The following is a 13,402-nucleotide window of genomic DNA, read 5'->3' on the forward strand; positions in this document are numbered from 1 at the left end:
ATAGTACTTTAATTTATTCGTACAGGGAGCTCTTGCTATTCTTCACTAAAACGCAGTTTGAAATTAATATTTCCATTTATTAGATCCATTATATTGCGGTGCTCGAATATAAGTCATTAGTTTTCCTCCTGGTCGTACCTATGGATTTGTAAAATCTAACACCAATATTTTTTTTATTAAAATGATGGCATAAATATGTGACATGGTATCTTCTTCTTCTTCCACGGTGCTACATCCCGGGGTGGGATTTGGCCTCCTCCACAACCGCTCTCCACTCACTCCGGTCTTTCGCCACACTTCTCCAGTTACCGGATCTTCCTATATGAAGCCAGTCCATTTCTACGGCGTCAGCCCATCTCCTTCTTGGACGGCCTCTGGGTCTCTTTCGTTGGGGTAGCCACTTCGTCATGATCCTTGGCGCTCTAACTTCAGGCATTCTCTCCACATATCCCACCCATCGTAGTCTTTGGGACTTACAGTGTATTATGATTGTTTGCTGTTCAATCAGCTCTTCCAACTCGGGGTTCATTTTAATTCTGTAGTTCCCATTTTCCAACGTGGGTCCAAAGATTTGCGGAGTATTTTGCGCTCGAAGACAGCTAATTTGTTCTCCTCGTTTTGAGTCAAGCACCAACTCTCACAGCCATAAGTGACCACTGGCCTTATAATCGTTTTATAAATTAGAAGTTTACTTCTTCGGCCTAGAATTTTCGACCCCACCAGTCGCTTGCAGGCATGCCATCATTTATTCCCGGAGATAAGGCGGATTTTTATCTCCTCTGCTGTCTTATTTTGGGTATTTAGGCTGGATCCGAGATAAGTGAACTTGTCCACCCCTTCATATGCATGCTGTCCTATGACTATATTCTGCAGCGGTACCTGATCGCGTGTGCTGACCATATACTTAGTTTTTGACTGGTTTATTTCCAGCCCAACGTTTTTTGCTTTTATTTTCATAGTGCCACCATGGTCGATCATCCTCTGTTTGGATCTGCTTGTAATTAGTATCCGTCAGTGTGGTCTTTATTAGCCTTACTAGTTTTAAGGGAATTCCCAGTATTTTTAGGCTTTGCAGCATCTTATCCTTATTCACACTGGCGAAAGCTTGTTTAAAATCAATAAACAGGTGGTGGAGTGTCAGGTTGTATTCGTGCGCTTTCTCCATAGTTTGCCTCATGAGATGGATGTGATCTATGGTGGATCTATTTGGTCGGAAGCCGCATTGGTATTCTCCCAGGATTTCCTCACCATAGATCATTAACCTGCTATACAGTACAGATGAGAAAACTTTATAAGCTGTGTTTAGAATTGTGATCCCTCTGTAGTTATCGCACATTGTTTTGTCTCCCTTTTTCAGAATAGGCGCGATTATACCCATCTTCCATTCCTCAGGTAGAATTTCTTTTTCCTAAATATTGAGAATTATCTTGTGGATATTTGCTTCCAGTGTAGGGCCACCACTCTTTATCAGCTCGGCTGTTATCCTGTCGGTTCCAGGTGCTTTATTGTTTTTCAGCGTTCTTAATGCTCTTCTTACTTCAGGCAGAGTAGGCTCATTAATAAATTCCTCAGCAGTGTGGTACAATACTTCTTCCGTTTCCTCATGACCATTACTATAAGCCTGATTTAAAAGTGTTGTGAAATAACCTTTTCATCTTTCCATCTTTCCATAATGTCCTTCTTTTTGATCAGCATTTGTCCTTCACTATCCTTACAGGAGTTTAATCTGGGTTGATAGGATTTCGTTAGATTTCGAAGAATCTTGTAAAATTTTCTGGGATCATTGTTTCTTCTTTGACATTCCATGTCTTAAAGTATTCTCTTGAGCATCAATCGCTTTTTCTCTCGACAGAGCTTTGTTGCAGTTTTTCTCTTTTCTTTATAAGTTTCGTAATTTTAGCGCGTTTCCCTTTGTAGGCATTTCTTCTTTGCTTCATTTTTTTCAAACAGTATTTGCCTGCAATCATCATCAAACCATCCTGCATCTATTTTTGTTTTGTTTTCCCCCAGAATTTCTGTGGCACTCGTGATAATACAGTTTTTTGTATTTTCCCAGTCCACATTCATATCATCGGTTATTAAAGTCATTTTTAAGTTTGTTTCTATAGATTCCTGGTATTTATCCGAAATTTCTTCATCCCTCAATTTTTCAGCTCTCCATTTAGTTCTTCTCTGGCCTTATTTTTTCAGTATTAAGGAGATTTTTTGTTTTAATTTTGCACTCATCAGGAAGTGATCAGAATCGCAATTGGCTCCTCTGCAGACGATCACATCCTCCACTGTTGTCGCTCTTCTTTTTGATATAAGAATGTGATTTATTTGGTTGCATGTATTACTTCCAGGTTCCTTTGTGGATATTTTTATGTTTAAACCATGTATCTATTACTAATTATGAAATTATTTGCAGCCGCTAAAAAGCATAGACGTTCACCATTATCGCTTGTCGTTTCATGCAAACTGTGCTGCCTAGCTACTTCTTTAAATGCTTCCTCTTTTCCAATTTTTGCATTGAAGTCTCCCAAGATAATTAGAGTATCATGTGGGGAGACTTTTACGCAGGCTCTCTGCAGATCTTCATAGAATCTATCCTTAATTTCCTCGGTCGCATCATCAGTTGGGGCATAAAACGTTGATGAACGTAATATTGAAAAGTGTACCTTTCAGTTTAAGTTTACATAATCTCTCACTAATTGTTTAATGTTTAATTCGAGAGAAATTCTCAATCACCCAGTATTTGCCAACATTTAATGCAAAATAGTCTTATTTTAAATACCTTTCCCGATGATCCACGTTCTTTTTCCATAATTCCTAATTGATGAATCGTTTCCTTGATGTATTTCCTTCCACTTTAGCAACATTCTGGCTAAGATCAATCATTATTTCGTTGTATTTCTACTAAAAACTTGAGACACTTTTGATAACGCGAACTGCTACAACGGCCATGTTGATTTTAGCAAATGCTAATTGGCTGTCTACAAGGTCGCATGGATTTATCGGCCTTAGGAACCAACCGCACCGTGGATTTATCGCCGATAGGAATTCATCGTGATTTTGAAACTCTCTTTTCATATGAATTTATAGTTTTTAGGAACGAATCAACTGAACCAAATTGTGGAGCGCTGGCGGTAGAAAAAAATGTCATCATTATCTCAATTTTGACCAAAAGTGCACTTATCGTATATAGGAACTATACGACTCATTTCTATCAAGTACAAATTTTTTTGATCGTTTCAAGCTAGTCAAGTCAAGTTTATATGATTATTTAACATAAATTTTAAAAACGTTGTAAGTATATAAAAAGTTCTTTTTATCTTGTAATTATTATGTATTGTACATGAATATTATAGGTTAACCGAAATAGCATTATTTACTTCAATGTTGTAAATAAATAATAATATTATATTTCTGGACTTTTGGTAAAAGAAGTACCTAATGTCGATGTCATGTTTTGAGTACAAGCGATTCTTTAATGCCTTTCAGACTTGTAAATTGATAATTTTAACAAGAATTATGTACTATTGATTTTTTTGTTGTTTTAATACAAGTAAATAATTTGGAAAAGACTAAAAAATAAAGCAATTTTTGAAAATCTCCCAAATATTATTCATGGGAGAAAAAATAGTTTTTCTAAACTAATATTCTTTACTAGATACCTAGGTACTACCATAAAACGCCATATTTTCTCTCATAGGTAGTAGTACCTACTTACCGGGCTGCTGGTTGCTTTACTAGAAAGGTTATAGCGAAGTTTTTTTTTTTACAAATTCGATGTATTTTGTTATAAATGTCTTGTCCGCCACTTAGTTGAAACATATTATGGACACCACTCGGCGCTTCCAAGAATCCCTGTCACTCATCAGTCTCCTTGCGTAATTCCAGCATTCCGTGGCTCCGCCGTATACACCGTGTACAGCATGGCCCCCACAAGGGAGGCTCTGGCAGGGCCCTAGCCTAGGGGCCCGGTGAGGCGAGTCCATCAGATAAGTGAGATAAACACATAAATCACAAAATTGCTTCCATAGTAAAAAAAAGTCGCCTGCGATTATGATTCAAATGGATGTATTAAAATATGCAAAAAACACTAAATATACACATTAATTTTACCGTATACACCATTTGGAAAACGCTATGTGGAGCGTCACACTGTATTTGTCCTAAGTGATTGGTAAGGGGCTCCCGCCAAAGATCCTAGCCTGGGGGCCCGGTTAAGGATGTGAGGGCCATAGCGTACAGTCCTACAAACTTATCTAAAGAATGGTCAAAAATTGAACTACGAACTACACTATGGACGCCATTTTGAAAACGTCATTCGAATGTCAGATTTTGTCCAGCTGCGAGTCTTGATTGGGTAGTTTTCGACGGCGGCTCCCCCATCCATTCTTTAGATAACTTTGTAGGTCTGTAGATGTTATTTGGTGCCCTTCCGTTGGAATATGGTGGCTTGTAAGAAACAGGTCAGTCAGGTTGAACTTCTCTTCAGGCGTCCGCAGTGGCCGAGCTAGGTCCAACGTCGCCTCTTCACTATCAGCGTGATGAGTTGGTCCGCTTGGAAGGAAAATATATTTTGACAATAGCAAAATGAATTAGGTATGTACCTAGGTACCTACTTACTTACCTAAAGCATCATTTTTGATTTAAAATGAATTTATATTTTGAGAATACTGGATTTGTTAAGATAAAATATTACCTATATAAAAATAATTAAGTACAAGATAAAAAAGAACTTTTTATATACAACGTTTTTAAATTCTGTTGAACCATATCAACTTGACTTGACTAGCTTAAACGATTTCAAAAAAATTGTAAGTACTTGACAATATGTCATTATGATTTCAATAGTAAGGCACGTATATATTAATAATTTAGTTGCTAGGACCCCAGACCCCTAGCAACCGATAATGGTGTCGAAATAACTAATTTTCATACAAAACAGAATTAACTGAAAATGAATTCAATTCTACTTAAAGATCTAAAAGTAATAAAAGAATGCATTGGCTTCGTGTTCTGATATATTCTAAAAGTTTCAAATGTCTAGCTAGTCGGGAAATTAGTTAAAAATCGATTGCAAGATTTGTACCGGACAAATAAGAATACAAGCTAAGAAAAACGTTGTAAAAACAACCGAACTGTTTATTTTAAAACACATTTAATAGGTATTAAACTATCACATAGGTACATATGGAAATTTAATAGTTTGTATGTTTTTTATGCACCGTTAAGCTAGTTTTATTTACACATGAAAAAGAAGATCCATTACATAGAACTCCATTTCATCAAAACTGTCGCTTATTCCTTTAAGCTTTTCATACGTCGACGGCATTTGAAAGGCTATCGGGAATAACCGACAACATACAAAATGTTCAAAAGTTAAGAATTTTGGAAAAAAAATCATTCTAAATCACCCAATGGTTCGATTTTTAAAATTTGCACTTTTATAAGGTCCTGAAGATTGTGTCTAAGTGGTGGTGTTGATACTTTTTAAAAATATGACTCAATTTAAGAATTAGTGTCGCTTATGCAATTCGGTCACAAAAATAGAATCAGAAAAAGGGGTCTAACTAAAAATTATAATAGCCGTACTGAGAAGTAAGAAGCAGATATTATGTTTCATATGTAGGTAAGTTTACACATAATATGTGTGTGATAGTTTATTTGTAAGTATATTATTACTTATATATTTTAATATCAAGTGATGAAGTTTTTTTTACTAATAGCTTAAATTATGGATCTCTGTGTCTAATAGCAGTGGCGAGGAGTGGAGGTAGGCTGTTGAGATGCAACATACATAGTGCGCACTATACTTTTTGTCAGTCATAATTATTTGTTTTCATTGAACTAAGAATACAGGCAGATGGTGCTGTGAGTTTCTAAAATTCAATTAAGCCCTGCCTTCTCCAAACCATAATAGTTCAGGTGTGCTATGCGCGACCCGACGAAAATGGTGCACTCGTTTACAGTCATATTTATTTATTTTCGTTGAATTAAGAATACATCCTATTAATACTTTGGACGCTGAAGACGCACCTGGCGCGTAATGACCAGGCGGCCAATCGATGTAATTAACGTGCATTTTGGTAATTAAAAAATCATTAGAAAGACAGCAGCTAATAGTCGAATATTTTTTTAGTATTATATCGCTTAGATCAGTAGGATTTAATTGAATTTTAAAATCTTAGTTAAACTAAGTAAACATTGCAATTTAGAGTTCAATGAAAACTTATGTTATGTTTGACTGACAAAATTTAGTATGCACTATGTATACCCGATATGCACAACCTACGTCCACCCTTCGTCACTGAAAAGAAGACGGATATAGTTTTGGCATTCTTATCGTCTACAGAAATATAGTTCGCCGATTTATTGACTCTAAACAAATTTCCTTATTACGCCAAGCCATAGAACTTTTACTATTTCTGAGTTCCATGCGCCAAGCTCTCATTCATAAGGGCTGCGCAAGAGTATGTGTGTCGTTGACATTAAATCGGGGTTCTAGGATCATAAGGGCGAAATTACAAAATGGCTGTTTTGAGTTAAATATTGCATTGTCTAGCTAAAACGCAGTTCTATTATATGAACAAAGATGAAACTCGTACGTATAGCGGTTTGCCAGACATTACTCGGCGTATCTGCAAATCAATATGGAATTTTAGTTTCATATAGGCGAACACCTTTTAACGCCTGTGTGACTGACATTAATGCCGATTGATTAAGGACAGTTCGGGGTAAGCGGCGTTTCGTCTTTATGACACCGACATAAAGTTTAGTTTATGGAAATTTCGTAATTTTTAGTTTGGCGTAAGATGTCAATTTGACTTAAGTAAACACTTGCTATCGGTTCATATTTGCATATAAACAATGTTTTGAAGAGGTAATGATTGTGGAGATGTCGAAACAGAACCAACGTACAAGCATGCGAAGTTAGTAATTAGGTATTTATGTATATTTATTACAGTATTAAAAAAAAATTAGATATGCAAAATATACTTGTGTGGAATGATAACTCAATTTTATCAAAACTTATCCTCTTTTTACCTTTCATTCATGGACAGCCTGCGGTTGACAGCGTTTGAAAGGTAAAAGGGAACAAGCGTCGAAATATGAAAACTGAATTTTATCAAAACTTATCCTCTTTTACCTTTCATTCATGGACAGCCTGCGGTTGACAGCGTTTGAAAGGTAATAGGGAACAAGCGTTGAAATGTGAAAACTGAATTTCATCAGAACGTATCCTCTTTTACCTTTCATTCATGGACAGCCTGCGGTTGACAGCGATTGAAAGGTAATAGGAAACAAGCATCGAAATATGAAAACTCAATTTCATCAAAACTTATCCTCTTTTACCTTTCATTCATGGACAGCCTGCGGTTGACAGCGTTTGAAAGGTAAAAGGGAACAAGCGTCGAAATATGAAAACTCAATTTTATCAAAACTTATCCTCTTTTACCTTTCATTCATGGACAGCCTGCGGTTGACAGCGTTTGAAAGGTAATAGGGAACAAGCGTCGAAATATGAAAACTGAATTTTATCAAAACTTATCCTCTTCAACCTTTCATTCATGGACAGCCTGCGGTTGACAGCGATTGAAAGGTAATAGGAAACAAGCATCGAAATATGAAAACTCAATTTCATCAAAACTTATCCTCTTTTACCTTTCATTCATGGACAGCCTGCGGTTGACAGCGTTTGAAAGGTAAAAGGGAACAAGCGTCGAAATATGAAAACTCAATTTTATCAAAACTTATCCTCTTTTACCTTTCATTCATGGACAGCCTGCGGTTCACAGCGTTTGAAAGGTAATAGGGAACAAGCGTCGAAATATGAAAACTGAATTTTATCAAAACATATCCTCTTTTACCTTTCATTCATGGACTGCCTGCGGTTGACAGCGTTTGAAAGGTAATAAGAAACAAGCGTCGAAATATGAAAACTCAATTTCATCAAAACTTATCCTCTTTTACCTTTCATTCATGGACAGCCTGCGGTTGACAGCGTTTGAAAGGAAACAGGGAACAAGCGTCGAAATATGAAAACTCAATTTTATTCAAACTTATCCTCTTTTACCTTTCATTCACGGACAGCCTGCGGTTGACAGCGTTTGAAAGGTAATAGGGAACAAGCGTCGAAATATGAAAACTGAATTTTATCAAAACTTATCCTCTTCAACCTTTCATTCATGGACAGCCTGCGGTTGACAGCGATTGAAAGGTAATAGGAAACAAGCATCGAAATATGAAAACTCAATTTCATCAAAACTTATCCTCTTTTACCTTTCATTCATGGACAGCCTGCGGTTGACAGCGTTTGAAAGGTAAAAGGGAACAAGCGTCGAAATATGAAAACTCAATTTTATCAAAACTTATCCTCTTTTACCTTTCATTCATGGACAGCCTGCGGTTCACAGCGTTTGAAAGGTAATAGGGAACAAGCGTCGAAATATGAAAACTGAATTTTATCAAAACATATCCTCTTTTACCTTTCATTCATGGACTGCCTGCGGTTGACAGCGTTTGAAAGGTAATAAGAAACAAGCGTCGAAATATGAAAACTCAATTTCATCAAAACTTATCCTCTTTTACCTTTCATTCATGGACAGCCTGCGGTTGACAGCGTTTGAAAGGAAACAGGGAACAAGCGTCGAAATATGAAAACTCAATTTTATTCAAACTTATCCTCTTTTACCTTTCATTCACGGACAGCCTGCGGTTGACAGCGTTTAAAAGGTAATAAGGAACAAGCGTCAAAATATGAAAACTCAATTTCATCAAAATTTATCCTCTTTTACCTTTCATTCATGGACAGCCTGCGGTTGACAGCGTTTGAAAGGTAATAGGGAACAAGCGTCAAAATATGAAAACTCAATTTCATCAAAACTTATCCTCTTTTACCTTTAATTGATAAACAGCTTGCGGTTGACAGCGTTTGAAAGGAAAAAGGGAACAAGCGTCGAAATATGAAAACTCAATTTCATCAAAATTTATCCTCTTTTACCTTTCATTCATGGACAGCCTGCGGTTAGCAGCGAAAGGTAATAAAGAACAAGCATCGAAATATAAAAAAACAATTTCATCAAAACTTATCCTCTTTTACCTTTCATTCATGGACAGCCTGCGGTTGACAGCGTTTGAAAGGAAACAGGGAACAAGCGTCGAAATATGAAAACTCAATTTTATTCAAACTTATCCTCTTTTACCTTTCATTCACGGACAGCCTGCGGTTGACAGCGTTAAAAAGGTAATAAGGAACAAGCGTCAAAATATGAAAACTCAATTTCATCAAAATTTATCCTCTTTTACCTTTCATTCATGGACAGCCTGCGGTTGACAGCGTTTGAAAGGTAATAGGGAACAAGCGTCGAAATATGAAAACTCAATTTTATCAAAACTTATCCTCTTTTACCTTTCATTCATGGACTGCCTGCGGTTGACAGCGTTTGAAAGGTAATAGGGAACAAGCGTCAAAATATGAAAACTCAATTTCATCAAAACTTATCCTCTTTTACCTTTAATTGATGGACAGCTTGCGGTTGACAGCGTTTGAAAGGAAAAAGGGAACAAGCGTCGAAATATGAAAAACTCAATTTCATCAAAATTTATCCTCTTTTACCTTTCATTCATGGACAGCCAGTGGTTCAAAGCGTTTGAAAGGTAATAGGGAACATGCGTCGAAATATGAAAACTCAAGTTCATCAAAATTTATCCTCTTTTACCTTTCATTCATGGACAGCCTGCGGTTAGCAGCGAAAGGTAATAAAGAACAAGCATCGAAATATAAAAACTCAATTTCATCAAAACTTATCCTCTTTTACCTTTCATTCATGGACAGCCTGCGGTTGACAGCGATTGAAAGGTAAAAGGGAACAAGCGTCAAAATATGAAAACTCAATTTCATCAAAACTTATCCTCTTTTACCTTTCATTCATGGACAGCCTGCGGTTGACAGCGTTTGAAAGGTAATAGGGAACAAGCGTCGAAATATGAAAACTCAATTTTATCAAAACTTATCCTCTTTTACCTTTCATTCATGGACAGCCTGCGGTTAACAGCGTTTGAAAGGTAATAGGGAACAAGCGTCGAAATATGAAAACTGAATTTTATCAAAACATATCCTCTTTAACCTTTCATTCATGGACAGCCTGCGGTTGACAGCGTTTAAAAGGTAATAAGAAACAAGCGTCGAAATATGAAAACTCAATTTCATCAAAACTTATCCTCTCTTACCTTTCATTCATGGACAGCCTGCGGTTGACAGCGTTTGAAAGGTAACAGGGAACAAGCGTCGAAATATAAAAACTCAATTTCATCAAAATTTATCCTCTTTTACCTTTCATTCATGGACAGCCTGCGGTTGACAGCGTTTGAAAGGTAATAGGGAACAAGCGTCGAAATATGAAAACTCAATTTCATCAAAACTTATCCTCTTTTACCTTTCATTCATGGACTGCCTGCGGTTGACAGCGTTTGAAAGGTAATAGGGAACAAGCGTCGAAATATGAAAACTCAATTTCATCAAAATTTATCCTCTTTTACCTTTCATTCATGGACAGCCAGTGGTTCAAAGCGTTTGAAAGGTAATAGGGAACATGCGTCGAAATATGAAAACTCAAGTTCATCAAAATTTATCCTCTTTTACCTTTCATTCATGGACAGCCTGCGGTTAGCAGCGAAAGGTAATAAAGAACAAGCATCGAAATATAAAAACTTAATTTCATCAAAACTTATCCTCTTTTACCTTTCATTCATGGACAGCCTGCGGTTGACAGCGTTTGAAAGGAAACAGGGAACAAGCGTCGAAATATGAAAACTCAATTTTATTCAAACTTATCCTCTTTTACCTTTCATTCACGGACAGCCTGCGGTTGACAGCGTTTAAAAGGTAATAAGGAACAAGCGTCAAAATATGAAAACTCAATTTTATCAAAATTTATCCTCTTTTACCTTTCATTCATGGACAGCCTGCGGTTAGCAGCGTTTGAAAGGTAGTAGGGAACAAGCGTCGAAATATAAAAACTCAATTTCATCAAAACTTATTCTCTTTGACCTTTCATTCATGGACAGCCTGCGGTTGACAGCGTTTGAAAGGTAATAGAGAACAAGCGTCGATATATGAAAACTGAATTTTATCAAAACTTATCCTCTTTTACCTTTCATTCATGGACAGCCTGCGGTTGACAGTGTTTGAAAGGTAATAGGGAACAAGCGTCGAAATATGAAAACTCAATTACATCAAAACTTATGCTCTTTTACCTTTCATTCATGGACAGCTTGCGGTTGACAGCGTTTGAAAGGTAATATGGAACAAGCGTCGAAATATGAAAACTGAATTTTATCAAAACTTATCCTCTTTTACCTTTCATTCATGGACAGCCTGCGGTTGACAGCGTTTGAAAGGTAACAGGGAACAAGCGTCGAAATATGAAAACTGAATTTTATCAAAACTTATCCTCTTTTACCTTTCATTCATAGACTGCTTGCGGTTGACAGCGTTTGAAAGGTAAAAGGAAACAAGCGTCAAAATATGAAAACTCAATTTCATCAAAACTTATCCTCTTTTACCTTTCATTCATGGACAGCCTGTGGTTGACAGCGTTTGAAAGGTAATAGGGAACAAGCGTCGAAATATGAAAACTGAATTTTATCAAAACTTATCCTCTTTTACCTTTTATTCATGGACAGCCTGCGGCTGACAGCGTTTGAAAGGTAAAAGGGAACAAGCGTCGAAATATGAAAACTCAATTTCATCAAAATATATCCTCTTTTACCTTTCATTAATGGACAGCCAGCGGTTGAAAGCGTTTGAAAGGTAAAAGGGAACAAGCGTCGAAATATAAAAATACAATTTTATCAAAACTTATCCTCTTTTACCTTAAATTGATGGACAGCCTGCGGTTGACAGCGTTTGAAAGGTAATAGGGAACAAGCGTTGAAATGTAAAAACTGAATTTTATCAAAACTTATCCTCTTTTACCTTTCATTCATGGACAGCCTGCGGTTGACAGCGATTGAAAGGTAATAGGAAACAAGCGTCGAAATATGAAAACTCAATTTCATCAGAACGTATCCTCTTTTACCTTTCATTCATGGACAGCCTGCGGTTAGCAGCGTTTGAAAGGTAATAAAGAACAAGCATCGAAATATAAAAACTCAATTTCATCAAAACTTATCCTCTTTTACCTTTCATTCATGGACAGCCTGTGGTTGACAGCGATTGAAAGGTAATAGGAAACAAGCGTCAAAATTTTAAAACTCAATTTCATCAAAACTTATCCTCTTTTAATTTTCATTCATGGACAGCCTGCGGTTGACAGCGTTTGAAAGGTAATAGGGAACAAGCGTCGAAATATGAAAACTCAATTTTATCAAAACTTATCCTCTTTTACCTTTCATTCATGGACTGCCTGCGGTTGACAGCGTTTGAAAAGTAATAGGGAACAAGCGTCAAAATATAAAAACTCAATTTCATCAAAACTTATCCTCTTTTACCTTTAATTGATGGACAGCTTTTCGGTTGACAGCGTTTGAAAGGTAATAGGGAACAAGCGTCGAAATATGAAAACTCAATTTCATCAAAATATATCCTCTTTTACCTTTCATTCATGGACAGCCAGCAGTTGATAGCGTTTGAAAGGTAATAGGGAACAAGCGTCGAAATATGAAAATACAATTTTATCAAAACTTATCCTCTTTTACCTTAAATTGATGGACAGCCTGCGGTTGACAGCGTTTGAAAGGTAATAGGGAACAAGCGTTGAAATGTGAAAACTGAATTTTATCAAAACTTATCCTCTTTTACCTTTCATTCATGGACAGCCTGCGGTTGACAGCGATTGAAAGGTAATAGGAAACAAGCGTCGAAATATGAAAACTCAATTTCATCAGAACGTATCCTCTTTTACCTTTCATTCATGGACAGCCTGCGGTTGACAGCGATTGAAAGGTAATAGGAAACAAGCATCGAAATATGAAAACTCAATTTCATCAAAACTTATCCTCTTTTACCTTTCATTCATGGACAGCCTGCGGTTGACAGCGTTTGAAAGGTAAAAGGGAACAAGCGTCGAAATATGAAAACTCAATTTTATCAAAACTTATCCTCTTTTACCTTTCATTCATGGACAGCCTGCGGTTGACAGCGTTTGAAAGGTAATAGGGAACAAGCGTCGAAATATGAAAACTGAATTTAATCAAAACTTATCCTCTTTTACCTTTCATTCATGGACTGCCTGCGGTTGACAGCGTTTGAAAGGTAATAGGGAACAAGCGTCAAAATATGAAAACTCAATTTCATCAAAACTTATCCTCTTTTACCTTTAATTGATGGACAGCTTGCGGTTGACAGCGTTTAAAAGGAAATAGGGAACAAGCGTCGAAATATGAAAACTCAATTTCATCAAAATTTATCCTT

The sequence above is a fragment of the Rhyacophila brunnea genome, unplaced genomic scaffold (assembly GCF_057557595.1).
Source record: "Rhyacophila brunnea isolate RB1 unplaced genomic scaffold, BYU_Rbru_1.0 scaffold_5, whole genome shotgun sequence".
Classification (NCBI taxonomy): Eukaryota; Metazoa; Arthropoda; class Insecta; order Trichoptera; family Rhyacophilidae; genus Rhyacophila; species Rhyacophila brunnea.